This window comes from Anomaloglossus baeobatrachus, unplaced genomic scaffold (genome assembly GCF_048569485.1).
Source record: "Anomaloglossus baeobatrachus isolate aAnoBae1 unplaced genomic scaffold, aAnoBae1.hap1 Scaffold_4267, whole genome shotgun sequence".
NCBI classification, from domain to species: domain Eukaryota; kingdom Metazoa; phylum Chordata; class Amphibia; order Anura; family Aromobatidae; genus Anomaloglossus; species Anomaloglossus baeobatrachus.
The window spans coordinates 25,976-40,147 of NW_027443602.1; the positions used below are offsets into that span (position 1 = coordinate 25,976).

The window sequence follows — 14,172 nt, forward strand, 5'->3', positions numbered from 1 at the left end:
TAGCCGTTTAAGTGTACTTATTGAAAGTAGTAATTCTTTCATAGGCCGCCCTTTCTTAGTATTTGACGTTCCTTATATTGCGGTATGAGGCTTCGCAGTAGGTTGCAAACATTCATCACCCATGACTGTCCCCAATTGAGCTCAGAAGCTCAATGTCTATCATGACCTCTCTTTTAGAATGTCCAAGAGCAAGCAAACTATTCCTCCAGGAGAGGGCGCCAACAGACTACTAAAGAGATCATCATTACTCAAAGAAAACCCCAAAAACCAATGCATGATAGGAATAAACAGGTAACTTTCTTTGGAGTGGAAGCGGAGAGATCGCACCAGATGCCAATTCTAGATGTTATCACACCTGTGGTCACTGCAGCAGCAGGTGAATCCACTTTGTCCAAAAGGGATCTATTCCATTCAATTGCAAATGATCTAGATAAGACAGAGAACTGCAGCACGGGGACATAGCCGAGTTGGTCAGGTTGAGTGGTGATGAGTTTGCTATTTGGATGAATAAAGAAAGTCAAAAGTGTGAAAGATAAAAAACAAAAGGAGGAAGTGTGAAAAGTGAATGGGCCAAATTGAGGTGCATATGAAGACGTATGCTTTCTTCCAATTCATTAAATCGGGCTAATATGAATCAGGTGAATTGAGTTCTGCTTTTGGAAACTGGGTTAAGAAGGGGTGCACCGTTCCTGGAGGTACTGCAATACCAGGTCAATGCGTGGAGTGGACAGAGCAAGCTCTTTTTCCATCTCCCTGTTCTAAAAATCCATTTAATATATGGTCCCCAGATAGGGGACGTATCAGATATTAAACTGATAAGAACAGATACTACACTTGATCTTAGCCAAAAGGCCGAGAAGCGATAACCAGAATTGGTTTGGGCCTCGAGTGGCACCCTGGCCTATGCCGGACACATCTTAGGGAGAGAGAGCGAGAGGGAGACAAACCCACGCCTACACAAGACATTTTGTCACCCAAGCCAACCCTTGAAAAGGCTGCTTTGCAGAGCCAAAACAAGAAGAATGGTGCGTTTTGCAGCCGCCGCCCACTGCAATGAATCTGAATAACTCCTCCTTTAGGGCGCAAGCAACTCCCCTCCCCCTTGCAGTCTTTCCAATTCACGATACAAAAAGACGGACAGGACAGGTTGCCTGACTTTCCGTCACTGCCACCCTTTGCCATCCTTACCCGTAGAAAGCCCTTTCATCATCCCCAAACCCTAATCTTTTCCCTTTCCTTCCCAGCCCCCAAACCCTGCCCTCTGTACCTTTCTCACCACCCGCTTCCCTTCTCCTGTCATCCCCCTACCACCCGGGAAAAAAAGAGATTGCCCCCTCCTTCCACTAGCCCACCCTCCCACCCAAAGAACAACTTCTTCTGCGCAGCTTGTTTTCTAGGCAGCAGCGCTATTGTGATGTCATCGGGGGGCATTGTGACAAGCCGCCAGTGTTCCGTCTCTTCATGTTGTGCACAGTTCAAACGGAAAATACATCAACAGGCAGACTACAGAAAAGCTTACTATCAAAGGTTAGAGGGGGGCTTTCTCAGAGGGCTTTTTACAGTTTTTCTATTCCCAATTAGCCGTTTAAGTGTACTTATTGAAAGTAGTAATTCTTTCATAGGCCGCCCTTTCTTAGTATTTGACGTTCCTTATATTGCGGTATGAGGCTTCGCAGTAGGTTGCAAACATTCATCACCCATGACTGTCCCCAATTGAGCTCAGAAGCTCAATGTCTATCATGACCTCTCTTTTAGAATGTCCAAGAGCAAGCAAACTATTCCTCCAGGAGAGGGCGCCAACAGACTACTAAAGAGATCATCATTACTCAAAGAAAACCCCAAAAACCAATGCATGATAGGAATAAACAGGTAACTTTCTTTGGAGTGGAAGCGGAGAGATCGCACCAGATGCCAATTCTAGATGTTATCACACCTGTGGTCACTGCAGCAGCAGGTGAATCCACTTTGTCCAAAAGGGATCTATTCCATTCAATTGCAAATGATCTAGATAAGACAGAGAACTGCAGCACGGGGACATAGCCGAGTTGGTCAGGTTGAGTGGTGATGAGTTTGCTATTTGGATGAATAAAGAAAGTCAAAAGTGTGAAAGATAAAAAACAAAAGGAGGAAGTGTGAAAAGTGAATGGGCCAAATTGAGGTGCATATGAAGACGTATGCTTTCTTCCAATTCATTAAATCGGGCTAATATGAATCAGGTGAATTGAGTTCTGCTTTTGGAAACTGGGTTAAGAAGGGGTGCACCGTTCCTGGAGGTACTGCAATACCAGGTCAATGCGTGGAGTGGACAGAGCAAGCTCTTTTTCCATCTCCCTGTTCTAAAAATCCATTTAATATATGGTCCCCAGATAGGGGACGTATCAGATATTAAACTGATAAGAACAGATACTACACTTGATCTTAGCCAAAAGGCCGAGAAGCGATAACCAGAATTGGTTTGGGCCTCGAGTGGCACCCTGGCCTATGCCGGACACATCTTAGGGAGAGAGAGCGAGAGGGAGACAAACCCACGCCTACACAAGACATTTTGTCACCCAAGCCAACCCTTGAAAAGGCTGCTTTGCAGAGCCAAAACAAGAAGAATGGTGCGTTTTGCAGCCGCCGCCCACTGCAATGAATCTGAATAACTCCTCCTTTAGGGCGCAAGCAACTCCCCTCCCCCTTGCAGTCTTTCCAATTCACGATACAAAAAGACGGACAGGACAGGTTGCCTGACTTTCCGTCACTGCCACCCTTTGCCATCCTTACCCGTAGAAAGCCCTTTCATCATCCCCAAACCCTAATCTTTTCCCTTTCCTTCCCAGCCCCCAAACCCTGCCCTCTGTACCTTTCTCACCACCCGCTTCCCTTCTCCTGTCATCCCCCTACCACCCGGGAAAAAAAGAGATTGCCCCCTCCTTCCACTAGCCCACCCTCCCACCCAAAGAACAACTTCTTCTGCGCAGCTTGTTTTCTAGGCAGCAGCGCTATTGTGATGTCATCGGGGGGCATTGTGACAAGCCGCCAGTGTTCCGTCTCTTCATGTTGTGCACAGTTCAAACGGAAAATACATCAACAGGCAGACTACAGAAAAGCTTACTATCAAAGGTTAGAGGGGGGCTTTCTCAGAGGGCTTTTTACAGTTTTTCTATTCCCAATTAGCCGTTTAAGTGTACTTATTGAAAGTAGTAATTCTTTCATAGGCCGCCCTTTCTTAGTATTTGACGTTCCTTATATTGCGGTATGAGGCTTCGCAGTAGGTTGCAAACATTCATCACCCATGACTGTCCCCAATTGAGCTCAGAAGCTCAATGTCTATCATGACCTCTCTTTTAGAATGTCCAAGAGCAAGCAAACTATTCCTCCAGGAGAGGGCGCCAACAGACTACTAAAGAGATCATCATTACTCAAAGAAAACCCCAAAAACCAATGCATGATAGGAATAAACAGGTAACTTTCTTTGGAGTGGAAGCGGAGAGATCGCACCAGATGCCAATTCTAGATGTTATCACACCTGTGGTCACTGCAGCAGCAGGTGAATCCACTTTGTCCAAAAGGGATCTATTCCATTCAATTGCAAATGATCTAGATAAGACAGAGAACTGCAGCACGGGGACATAGCCGAGTTGGTCAGGTTGAGTGGTGATGAGTTTGCTATTTGGATGAATAAAGAAAGTCAAAAGTGTGAAAGATAAAAAACAAAAGGAGGAAGTGTGAAAAGTGAATGGGCCAAATTGAGGTGCATATGAAGACGTATGCTTTCTTCCAATTCATTAAATCGGGCTAATATGAATCAGGTGAATTGAGTTCTGCTTTTGGAAACTGGGTTAAGAAGGGGTGCACCGTTCCTGGAGGTACTGCAATACCAGGTCAATGCGTGGAGTGGACAGAGCAAGCTCTTTTTCCATCTCCCTGTTCTAAAAATCCATTTAATATATGGTCCCCAGATAGGGGACGTATCAGATATTAAACTGATAAGAACAGATACTACACTTGATCTTAGCCAAAAGGCCGAGAAGCGATAACCAGAATTGGTTTGGGCCTCGAGTGGCACCCTGGCCTATGCCGGACACATCTTAGGGAGAGAGAGCGAGAGGGAGACAAACCCACGCCTACACAAGACATTTTGTCACCCAAGCCAACCCTTGAAAAGGCTGCTTTGCAGAGCCAAAACAAGAAGAATGGTGCGTTTTGCAGCCGCCGCCCACTGCAATGAATCTGAATAACTCCTCCTTTAGGGCGCAAGCAACTCCCCTCCCCCTTGCAGTCTTTCCAATTCACGATACAAAAAGACGGACAGGACAGGTTGCCTGACTTTCCGTCACTGCCACCCTTTGCCATCCTTACCCGTAGAAAGCCCTTTCATCATCCCCAAACCCTAATCTTTTCCCTTTCCTTCCCAGCCCCCAAACCCTGCCCTCTGTACCTTTCTCACCACCCGCTTCCCTTCTCCTGTCATCCCCCTACCACCCGGGAAAAAAAGAGATTGCCCCCTCCTTCCACTAGCCCACCCTCCCACCCAAAGAACAACTTCTTCTGCGCAGCTTGTTTTCTAGGCAGCAGCGCTATTGTGATGTCATCGGGGGGCATTGTGACAAGCCGCCAGTGTTCCGTCTCTTCATGTTGTGCACAGTTCAAACGGAAAATACATCAACAGGCAGACTACAGAAAAGCTTACTATCAAAGGTTAGAGGGGGGCTTTCTCAGAGGGCTTTTTACAGTTTTTCTATTCCCAATTAGCCGTTTAAGTGTACTTATTGAAAGTAGTAATTCTTTCATAGGCCGCCCTTTCTTAGTATTTGACGTTCCTTATATTGCGGTATGAGGCTTCGCAGTAGGTTGCAAACATTCATCACCCATGACTGTCCCCAATTGAGCTCAGAAGCTCAATGTCTATCATGACCTCTCTTTTAGAATGTCCAAGAGCAAGCAAACTATTCCTCCAGGAGAGGGCGCCAACAGACTACTAAAGAGATCATCATTACTCAAAGAAAACCCCAAAAACCAATGCATGATAGGAATAAACAGGTAACTTTCTTTGGAGTGGAAGCGGAGAGATCGCACCAGATGCCAATTCTAGATGTTATCACACCTGTGGTCACTGCAGCAGCAGGTGAATCCACTTTGTCCAAAAGGGATCTATTCCATTCAATTGCAAATGATCTAGATAAGACAGAGAACTGCAGCACGGGGACATAGCCGAGTTGGTCAGGTTGAGTGGTGATGAGTTTGCTATTTGGATGAATAAAGAAAGTCAAAAGTGTGAAAGATAAAAAACAAAAGGAGGAAGTGTGAAAAGTGAATGGGCCAAATTGAGGTGCATATGAAGACGTATGCTTTCTTCCAATTCATTAAATCGGGCTAATATGAATCAGGTGAATTGAGTTCTGCTTTTGGAAACTGGGTTAAGAAGGGGTGCACCGTTCCTGGAGGTACTGCAATACCAGGTCAATGCGTGGAGTGGACAGAGCAAGCTCTTTTTCCATCTCCCTGTTCTAAAAATCCATTTAATATATGGTCCCCAGATAGGGGACGTATCAGATATTAAACTGATAAGAACAGATACTACACTTGATCTTAGCCAAAAGGCCGAGAAGCGATAACCAGAATTGGTTTGGGCCTCGAGTGGCACCCTGGCCTATGCCGGACACATCTTAGGGAGAGAGAGCGAGAGGGAGACAAACCCACGCCTACACAAGACATTTTGTCACCCAAGCCAACCCTTGAAAAGGCTGCTTTGCAGAGCCAAAACAAGAAGAATGGTGCGTTTTGCAGCCGCCGCCCACTGCAATGAATCTGAATAACTCCTCCTTTAGGGCGCAAGCAACTCCCCTCCCCCTTGCAGTCTTTCCAATTCACGATACAAAAAGACGGACAGGACAGGTTGCCTGACTTTCCGTCACTGCCACCCTTTGCCATCCTTACCCGTAGAAAGCCCTTTCATCATCCCCAAACCCTAATCTTTTCCCTTTCCTTCCCAGCCCCCAAACCCTGCCCTCTGTACCTTTCTCACCACCCGCTTCCCTTCTCCTGTCATCCCCCTACCACCCGGGAAAAAAAGAGATTGCCCCCTCCTTCCACTAGCCCACCCTCCCACCCAAAGAACAACTTCTTCTGCGCAGCTTGTTTTCTAGGCAGCAGCGCTATTGTGATGTCATCGGGGGGCATTGTGACAAGCCGCCAGTGTTCCGTCTCTTCATGTTGTGCACAGTTCAAACGGAAAATACATCAACAGGCAGACTACAGAAAAGCTTACTATCAAAGGTTAGAGGGGGGCTTTCTCAGAGGGCTTTTTACAGTTTTTCTATTCCCAATTAGCCGTTTAAGTGTACTTATTGAAAGTAGTAATTCTTTCATAGGCCGCCCTTTCTTAGTATTTGACGTTCCTTATATTGCGGTATGAGGCTTCGCAGTAGGTTGCAAACATTCATCACCCATGACTGTCCCCAATTGAGCTCAGAAGCTCAATGTCTATCATGACCTCTCTTTTAGAATGTCCAAGAGCAAGCAAACTATTCCTCCAGGAGAGGGCGCCAACAGACTACTAAAGAGATCATCATTACTCAAAGAAAACCCCAAAAACCAATGCATGATAGGAATAAACAGGTAACTTTCTTTGGAGTGGAAGCGGAGAGATCGCACCAGATGCCAATTCTAGATGTTATCACACCTGTGGTCACTGCAGCAGCAGGTGAATCCACTTTGTCCAAAAGGGATCTATTCCATTCAATTGCAAATGATCTAGATAAGACAGAGAACTGCAGCACGGGGACATAGCCGAGTTGGTCAGGTTGAGTGGTGATGAGTTTGCTATTTGGATGAATAAAGAAAGTCAAAAGTGTGAAAGATAAAAAACAAAAGGAGGAAGTGTGAAAAGTGAATGGGCCAAATTGAGGTGCATATGAAGACGTATGCTTTCTTCCAATTCATTAAATCGGGCTAATATGAATCAGGTGAATTGAGTTCTGCTTTTGGAAACTGGGTTAAGAAGGGGTGCACCGTTCCTGGAGGTACTGCAATACCAGGTCAATGCGTGGAGTGGACAGAGCAAGCTCTTTTTCCATCTCCCTGTTCTAAAAATCCATTTAATATATGGTCCCCAGATAGGGGACGTATCAGATATTAAACTGATAAGAACAGATACTACACTTGATCTTAGCCAAAAGGCCGAGAAGCGATAACCAGAATTGGTTTGGGCCTCGAGTGGCACCCTGGCCTATGCCGGACACATCTTAGGGAGAGAGAGCGAGAGGGAGACAAACCCACGCCTACACAAGACATTTTGTCACCCAAGCCAACCCTTGAAAAGGCTGCTTTGCAGAGCCAAAACAAGAAGAATGGTGCGTTTTGCAGCCGCCGCCCACTGCAATGAATCTGAATAACTCCTCCTTTAGGGCGCAAGCAACTCCCCTCCCCCTTGCAGTCTTTCCAATTCACGATACAAAAAGACGGACAGGACAGGTTGCCTGACTTTCCGTCACTGCCACCCTTTGCCATCCTTACCCGTAGAAAGCCCTTTCATCATCCCCAAACCCTAATCTTTTCCCTTTCCTTCCCAGCCCCCAAACCCTGCCCTCTGTACCTTTCTCACCACCCGCTTCCCTTCTCCTGTCATCCCCCTACCACCCGGGAAAAAAAGAGATTGCCCCCTCCTTCCACTAGCCCACCCTCCCACCCAAAGAACAACTTCTTCTGCGCAGCTTGTTTTCTAGGCAGCAGCGCTATTGTGATGTCATCGGGGGGCATTGTGACAAGCCGCCAGTGTTCCGTCTCTTCATGTTGTGCACAGTTCAAACGGAAAATACATCAACAGGCAGACTACAGAAAAGCTTACTATCAAAGGTTAGAGGGGGGCTTTCTCAGAGGGCTTTTTACAGTTTTTCTATTCCCAATTAGCCGTTTAAGTGTACTTATTGAAAGTAGTAATTCTTTCATAGGCCGCCCTTTCTTAGTATTTGACGTTCCTTATATTGCGGTATGAGGCTTCGCAGTAGGTTGCAAACATTCATCACCCATGACTGTCCCCAATTGAGCTCAGAAGCTCAATGTCTATCATGACCTCTCTTTTAGAATGTCCAAGAGCAAGCAAACTATTCCTCCAGGAGAGGGCGCCAACAGACTACTAAAGAGATCATCATTACTCAAAGAAAACCCCAAAAACCAATGCATGATAGGAATAAACAGGTAACTTTCTTTGGAGTGGAAGCGGAGAGATCGCACCAGATGCCAATTCTAGATGTTATCACACCTGTGGTCACTGCAGCAGCAGGTGAATCCACTTTGTCCAAAAGGGATCTATTCCATTCAATTGCAAATGATCTAGATAAGACAGAGAACTGCAGCACGGGGACATAGCCGAGTTGGTCAGGTTGAGTGGTGATGAGTTTGCTATTTGGATGAATAAAGAAAGTCAAAAGTGTGAAAGATAAAAAACAAAAGGAGGAAGTGTGAAAAGTGAATGGGCCAAATTGAGGTGCATATGAAGACGTATGCTTTCTTCCAATTCATTAAATCGGGCTAATATGAATCAGGTGAATTGAGTTCTGCTTTTGGAAACTGGGTTAAGAAGGGGTGCACCGTTCCTGGAGGTACTGCAATACCAGGTCAATGCGTGGAGTGGACAGAGCAAGCTCTTTTTCCATCTCCCTGTTCTAAAAATCCATTTAATATATGGTCCCCAGATAGGGGACGTATCAGATATTAAACTGATAAGAACAGATACTACACTTGATCTTAGCCAAAAGGCCGAGAAGCGATAACCAGAATTGGTTTGGGCCTCGAGTGGCACCCTGGCCTATGCCGGACACATCTTAGGGAGAGAGAGCGAGAGGGAGACAAACCCACGCCTACACAAGACATTTTGTCACCCAAGCCAACCCTTGAAAAGGCTGCTTTGCAGAGCCAAAACAAGAAGAATGGTGCGTTTTGCAGCCGCCGCCCACTGCAATGAATCTGAATAACTCCTCCTTTAGGGCGCAAGCAACTCCCCTCCCCCTTGCAGTCTTTCCAATTCACGATACAAAAAGACGGACAGGACAGGTTGCCTGACTTTCCGTCACTGCCACCCTTTGCCATCCTTACCCGTAGAAAGCCCTTTCATCATCCCCAAACCCTAATCTTTTCCCTTTCCTTCCCAGCCCCCAAACCCTGCCCTCTGTACCTTTCTCACCACCCGCTTCCCTTCTCCTGTCATCCCCCTACCACCCGGGAAAAAAAGAGATTGCCCCCTCCTTCCACTAGCCCACCCTCCCACCCAAAGAACAACTTCTTCTGCGCAGCTTGTTTTCTAGGCAGCAGCGCTATTGTGATGTCATCGGGGGGCATTGTGACAAGCCGCCAGTGTTCCGTCTCTTCATGTTGTGCACAGTTCAAACGGAAAATACATCAACAGGCAGACTACAGAAAAGCTTACTATCAAAGGTTAGAGGGGGGCTTTCTCAGAGGGCTTTTTACAGTTTTTCTATTCCCAATTAGCCGTTTAAGTGTACTTATTGAAAGTAGTAATTCTTTCATAGGCCGCCCTTTCTTAGTATTTGACGTTCCTTATATTGCGGTATGAGGCTTCGCAGTAGGTTGCAAACATTCATCACCCATGACTGTCCCCAATTGAGCTCAGAAGCTCAATGTCTATCATGACCTCTCTTTTAGAATGTCCAAGAGCAAGCAAACTATTCCTCCAGGAGAGGGCGCCAACAGACTACTAAAGAGATCATCATTACTCAAAGAAAACCCCAAAAACCAATGCATGATAGGAATAAACAGGTAACTTTCTTTGGAGTGGAAGCGGAGAGATCGCACCAGATGCCAATTCTAGATGTTATCACACCTGTGGTCACTGCAGCAGCAGGTGAATCCACTTTGTCCAAAAGGGATCTATTCCATTCAATTGCAAATGATCTAGATAAGACAGAGAACTGCAGCACGGGGACATAGCCGAGTTGGTCAGGTTGAGTGGTGATGAGTTTGCTATTTGGATGAATAAAGAAAGTCAAAAGTGTGAAAGATAAAAAACAAAAGGAGGAAGTGTGAAAAGTGAATGGGCCAAATTGAGGTGCATATGAAGACGTATGCTTTCTTCCAATTCATTAAATCGGGCTAATATGAATCAGGTGAATTGAGTTCTGCTTTTGGAAACTGGGTTAAGAAGGGGTGCACCGTTCCTGGAGGTACTGCAATACCAGGTCAATGCGTGGAGTGGACAGAGCAAGCTCTTTTTCCATCTCCCTGTTCTAAAAATCCATTTAATATATGGTCCCCAGATAGGGGACGTATCAGATATTAAACTGATAAGAACAGATACTACACTTGATCTTAGCCAAAAGGCCGAGAAGCGATAACCAGAATTGGTTTGGGCCTCGAGTGGCACCCTGGCCTATGCCGGACACATCTTAGGGAGAGAGAGCGAGAGGGAGACAAACCCACGCCTACACAAGACATTTTGTCACCCAAGCCAACCCTTGAAAAGGCTGCTTTGCAGAGCCAAAACAAGAAGAATGGTGCGTTTTGCAGCCGCCGCCCACTGCAATGAATCTGAATAACTCCTCCTTTAGGGCGCAAGCAACTCCCCTCCCCCTTGCAGTCTTTCCAATTCACGATACAAAAAGACGGACAGGACAGGTTGCCTGACTTTCCGTCACTGCCACCCTTTGCCATCCTTACCCGTAGAAAGCCCTTTCATCATCCCCAAACCCTAATCTTTTCCCTTTCCTTCCCAGCCCCCAAACCCTGCCCTCTGTACCTTTCTCACCACCCGCTTCCCTTCTCCTGTCATCCCCCTACCACCCGGGAAAAAAAGAGATTGCCCCCTCCTTCCACTAGCCCACCCTCCCACCCAAAGAACAACTTCTTCTGCGCAGCTTGTTTTCTAGGCAGCAGCGCTATTGTGATGTCATCGGGGGGCATTGTGACAAGCCGCCAGTGTTCCGTCTCTTCATGTTGTGCACAGTTCAAACGGAAAATACATCAACAGGCAGACTACAGAAAAGCTTACTATCAAAGGTTAGAGGGGGGCTTTCTCAGAGGGCTTTTTACAGTTTTTCTATTCCCAATTAGCCGTTTAAGTGTACTTATTGAAAGTAGTAATTCTTTCATAGGCCGCCCTTTCTTAGTATTTGACGTTCCTTATATTGCGGTATGAGGCTTCGCAGTAGGTTGCAAACATTCATCACCCATGACTGTCCCCAATTGAGCTCAGAAGCTCAATGTCTATCATGACCTCTCTTTTAGAATGTCCAAGAGCAAGCAAACTATTCCTCCAGGAGAGGGCGCCAACAGACTACTAAAGAGATCATCATTACTCAAAGAAAACCCCAAAAACCAATGCATGATAGGAATAAACAGGTAACTTTCTTTGGAGTGGAAGCGGAGAGATCGCACCAGATGCCAATTCTAGATGTTATCACACCTGTGGTCACTGCAGCAGCAGGTGAATCCACTTTGTCCAAAAGGGATCTATTCCATTCAATTGCAAATGATCTAGATAAGACAGAGAACTGCAGCACGGGGACATAGCCGAGTTGGTCAGGTTGAGTGGTGATGAGTTTGCTATTTGGATGAATAAAGAAAGTCAAAAGTGTGAAAGATAAAAAACAAAAGGAGGAAGTGTGAAAAGTGAATGGGCCAAATTGAGGTGCATATGAAGACGTATGCTTTCTTCCAATTCATTAAATCGGGCTAATATGAATCAGGTGAATTGAGTTCTGCTTTTGGAAACTGGGTTAAGAAGGGGTGCACCGTTCCTGGAGGTACTGCAATACCAGGTCAATGCGTGGAGTGGACAGAGCAAGCTCTTTTTCCATCTCCCTGTTCTAAAAATCCATTTAATATATGGTCCCCAGATAGGGGACGTATCAGATATTAAACTGATAAGAACAGATACTACACTTGATCTTAGCCAAAAGGCCGAGAAGCGATAACCAGAATTGGTTTGGGCCTCGAGTGGCACCCTGGCCTATGCCGGACACATCTTAGGGAGAGAGAGCGAGAGGGAGACAAACCCACGCCTACACAAGACATTTTGTCACCCAAGCCAACCCTTGAAAAGGCTGCTTTGCAGAGCCAAAACAAGAAGAATGGTGCGTTTTGCAGCCGCCGCCCACTGCAATGAATCTGAATAACTCCTCCTTTAGGGCGCAAGCAACTCCCCTCCCCCTTGCAGTCTTTCCAATTCACGATACAAAAAGACGGACAGGACAGGTTGCCTGACTTTCCGTCACTGCCACCCTTTGCCATCCTTACCCGTAGAAAGCCCTTTCATCATCCCCAAACCCTAATCTTTTCCCTTTCCTTCCCAGCCCCCAAACCCTGCCCTCTGTACCTTTCTCACCACCCGCTTCCCTTCTCCTGTCATCCCCCTACCACCCGGGAAAAAAAGAGATTGCCCCCTCCTTCCACTAGCCCACCCTCCCACCCAAAGAACAACTTCTTCTGCGCAGCTTGTTTTCTAGGCAGCAGCGCTATTGTGATGTCATCGGGGGGCATTGTGACAAGCCGCCAGTGTTCCGTCTCTTCATGTTGTGCACAGTTCAAACGGAAAATACATCAACAGGCAGACTACAGAAAAGCTTACTATCAAAGGTTAGAGGGGGGCTTTCTCAGAGGGCTTTTTACAGTTTTTCTATTCCCAATTAGCCGTTTAAGTGTACTTATTGAAAGTAGTAATTCTTTCATAGGCCGCCCTTTCTTAGTATTTGACGTTCCTTATATTGCGGTATGAGGCTTCGCAGTAGGTTGCAAACATTCATCACCCATGACTGTCCCCAATTGAGCTCAGAAGCTCAATGTCTATCATGACCTCTCTTTTAGAATGTCCAAGAGCAAGCAAACTATTCCTCCAGGAGAGGGCGCCAACAGACTACTAAAGAGATCATCATTACTCAAAGAAAACCCCAAAAACCAATGCATGATAGGAATAAACAGGTAACTTTCTTTGGAGTGGAAGCGGAGAGATCGCACCAGATGCCAATTCTAGATGTTATCACACCTGTGGTCACTGCAGCAGCAGGTGAATCCACTTTGTCCAAAAGGGATCTATTCCATTCAATTGCAAATGATCTAGATAAGACAGAGAACTGCAGCACGGGGACATAGCCGAGTTGGTCAGGTTGAGTGGTGATGAGTTTGCTATTTGGATGAATAAAGAAAGTCAAAAGTGTGAAAGATAAAAAACAAAAGGAGGAAGTGTGAAAAGTGAATGGGCCAAATTGAGGTGCATATGAAGACGTATGCTTTCTTCCAATTCATTAAATCGGGCTAATATGAATCAGGTGAATTGAGTTCTGCTTTTGGAAACTGGGTTAAGAAGGGGTGCACCGTTCCTGGAGGTACTGCAATACCAGGTCAATGCGTGGAGTGGACAGAGCAAGCTCTTTTTCCATCTCCCTGTTCTAAAAATCCATTTAATATATGGTCCCCAGATAGGGGACGTATCAGATATTAAACTGATAAGAACAGATACTACACTTGATCTTAGCCAAAAGGCCGAGAAGCGATAACCAGAATTGGTTTGGGCCTCGAGTGGCACCCTGGCCTATGCCGGACACATCTTAGGGAGAGAGAGCGAGAGGGAGACAAACCCACGCCTACACAAGACATTTTGTCACCCAAGCCAACCCTTGAAAAGGCTGCTTTGCAGAGCCAAAACAAGAAGAATGGTGCGTTTTGCAGCCGCCGCCCACTGCAATGAATCTGAATAACTCCTCCTTTAGGGCGCAAGCAACTCCCCTCCCCCTTGCAGTCTTTCCAATTCACGATACAAAAAGACGGACAGGACAGGTTGCCTGACTTTCCGTCACTGCCACCCTTTGCCATCCTTACCCGTAGAAAGCCCTTTCATCATCCCCAAACCCTAATCTTTTCCCTTTCCTTCCCAGCCCCCAAACCCTGCCCTCTGTACCTTTCTCACCACCCGCTTCCCTTCTCCTGTCATCCCCCTACCACCCGGGAAAAAAAGAGATTGCCCCCTCCTTCCACTAGCCCACCCTCCCACCCAAAGAACAACTTCTTCTGCGCAGCTTGTTTTCTAGGCAGCAGCGCTATTGTGATGTCATCGGGGGGCATTGTGACAAGCCGCCAGTGTTCCGTCTCTTCATGTTGTGCACAGTTCAAACGGAAAATACATCAACAGGCAGACTACAGAAAAGCTTACTATCAAAGGTTAGAGGGGGGCTTTCTCAG

General features: G+C 46.4%; 9 non-coding genes across 9 annotated transcripts; all 9 read right to left on the bottom strand.

Moving 5' to 3' along the window:
• Positions 1-673: 673 nt before the first annotated feature.
• Positions 674-864, bottom strand: LOC142279175 (U2 spliceosomal RNA). Its single transcript, XR_012741886.1, has one exon. It is a non-coding gene; the product is annotated as a U2 spliceosomal RNA (small nuclear RNA).
• A 1,387-nt stretch (positions 865-2,251) lies between these two features.
• LOC142279176 (U2 spliceosomal RNA) lies at positions 2,252-2,442 on the bottom strand. The gene has a single exon (XR_012741887.1). It is a non-coding gene; the product is annotated as a U2 spliceosomal RNA (small nuclear RNA).
• A 1,387-nt stretch (positions 2,443-3,829) lies between these two features.
• On the bottom strand, positions 3,830-4,020 carry LOC142279177 (U2 spliceosomal RNA). The gene has a single exon (XR_012741888.1). It is a non-coding gene; the product is annotated as a U2 spliceosomal RNA (small nuclear RNA).
• A 1,387-nt stretch (positions 4,021-5,407) lies between these two features.
• Positions 5,408-5,598, bottom strand: LOC142279178 (U2 spliceosomal RNA). Its single transcript, XR_012741889.1, has one exon. It is a non-coding gene; the product is annotated as a U2 spliceosomal RNA (small nuclear RNA).
• A 1,387-nt stretch (positions 5,599-6,985) lies between these two features.
• On the bottom strand, positions 6,986-7,176 carry LOC142279179 (U2 spliceosomal RNA). The gene has a single exon (XR_012741890.1). It is a non-coding gene; the product is annotated as a U2 spliceosomal RNA (small nuclear RNA).
• A 1,387-nt stretch (positions 7,177-8,563) lies between these two features.
• Positions 8,564-8,754, bottom strand: LOC142279180 (U2 spliceosomal RNA). The gene has a single exon (XR_012741891.1). It is a non-coding gene; the product is annotated as a U2 spliceosomal RNA (small nuclear RNA).
• Positions 8,755-10,141: 1,387 nt separating this feature from the next.
• On the bottom strand, positions 10,142-10,332 carry LOC142279181 (U2 spliceosomal RNA). Its single transcript, XR_012741892.1, has one exon. It is a non-coding gene; the product is annotated as a U2 spliceosomal RNA (small nuclear RNA).
• Positions 10,333-11,719: 1,387 nt separating this feature from the next.
• LOC142279182 (U2 spliceosomal RNA) lies at positions 11,720-11,910 on the bottom strand. The gene has a single exon (XR_012741893.1). It is a non-coding gene; the product is annotated as a U2 spliceosomal RNA (small nuclear RNA).
• A 1,387-nt stretch (positions 11,911-13,297) lies between these two features.
• Positions 13,298-13,488, bottom strand: LOC142279183 (U2 spliceosomal RNA). Its single transcript, XR_012741894.1, has one exon. It is a non-coding gene; the product is annotated as a U2 spliceosomal RNA (small nuclear RNA).
• Positions 13,489-14,172: the final 684 nt, after the last annotated feature.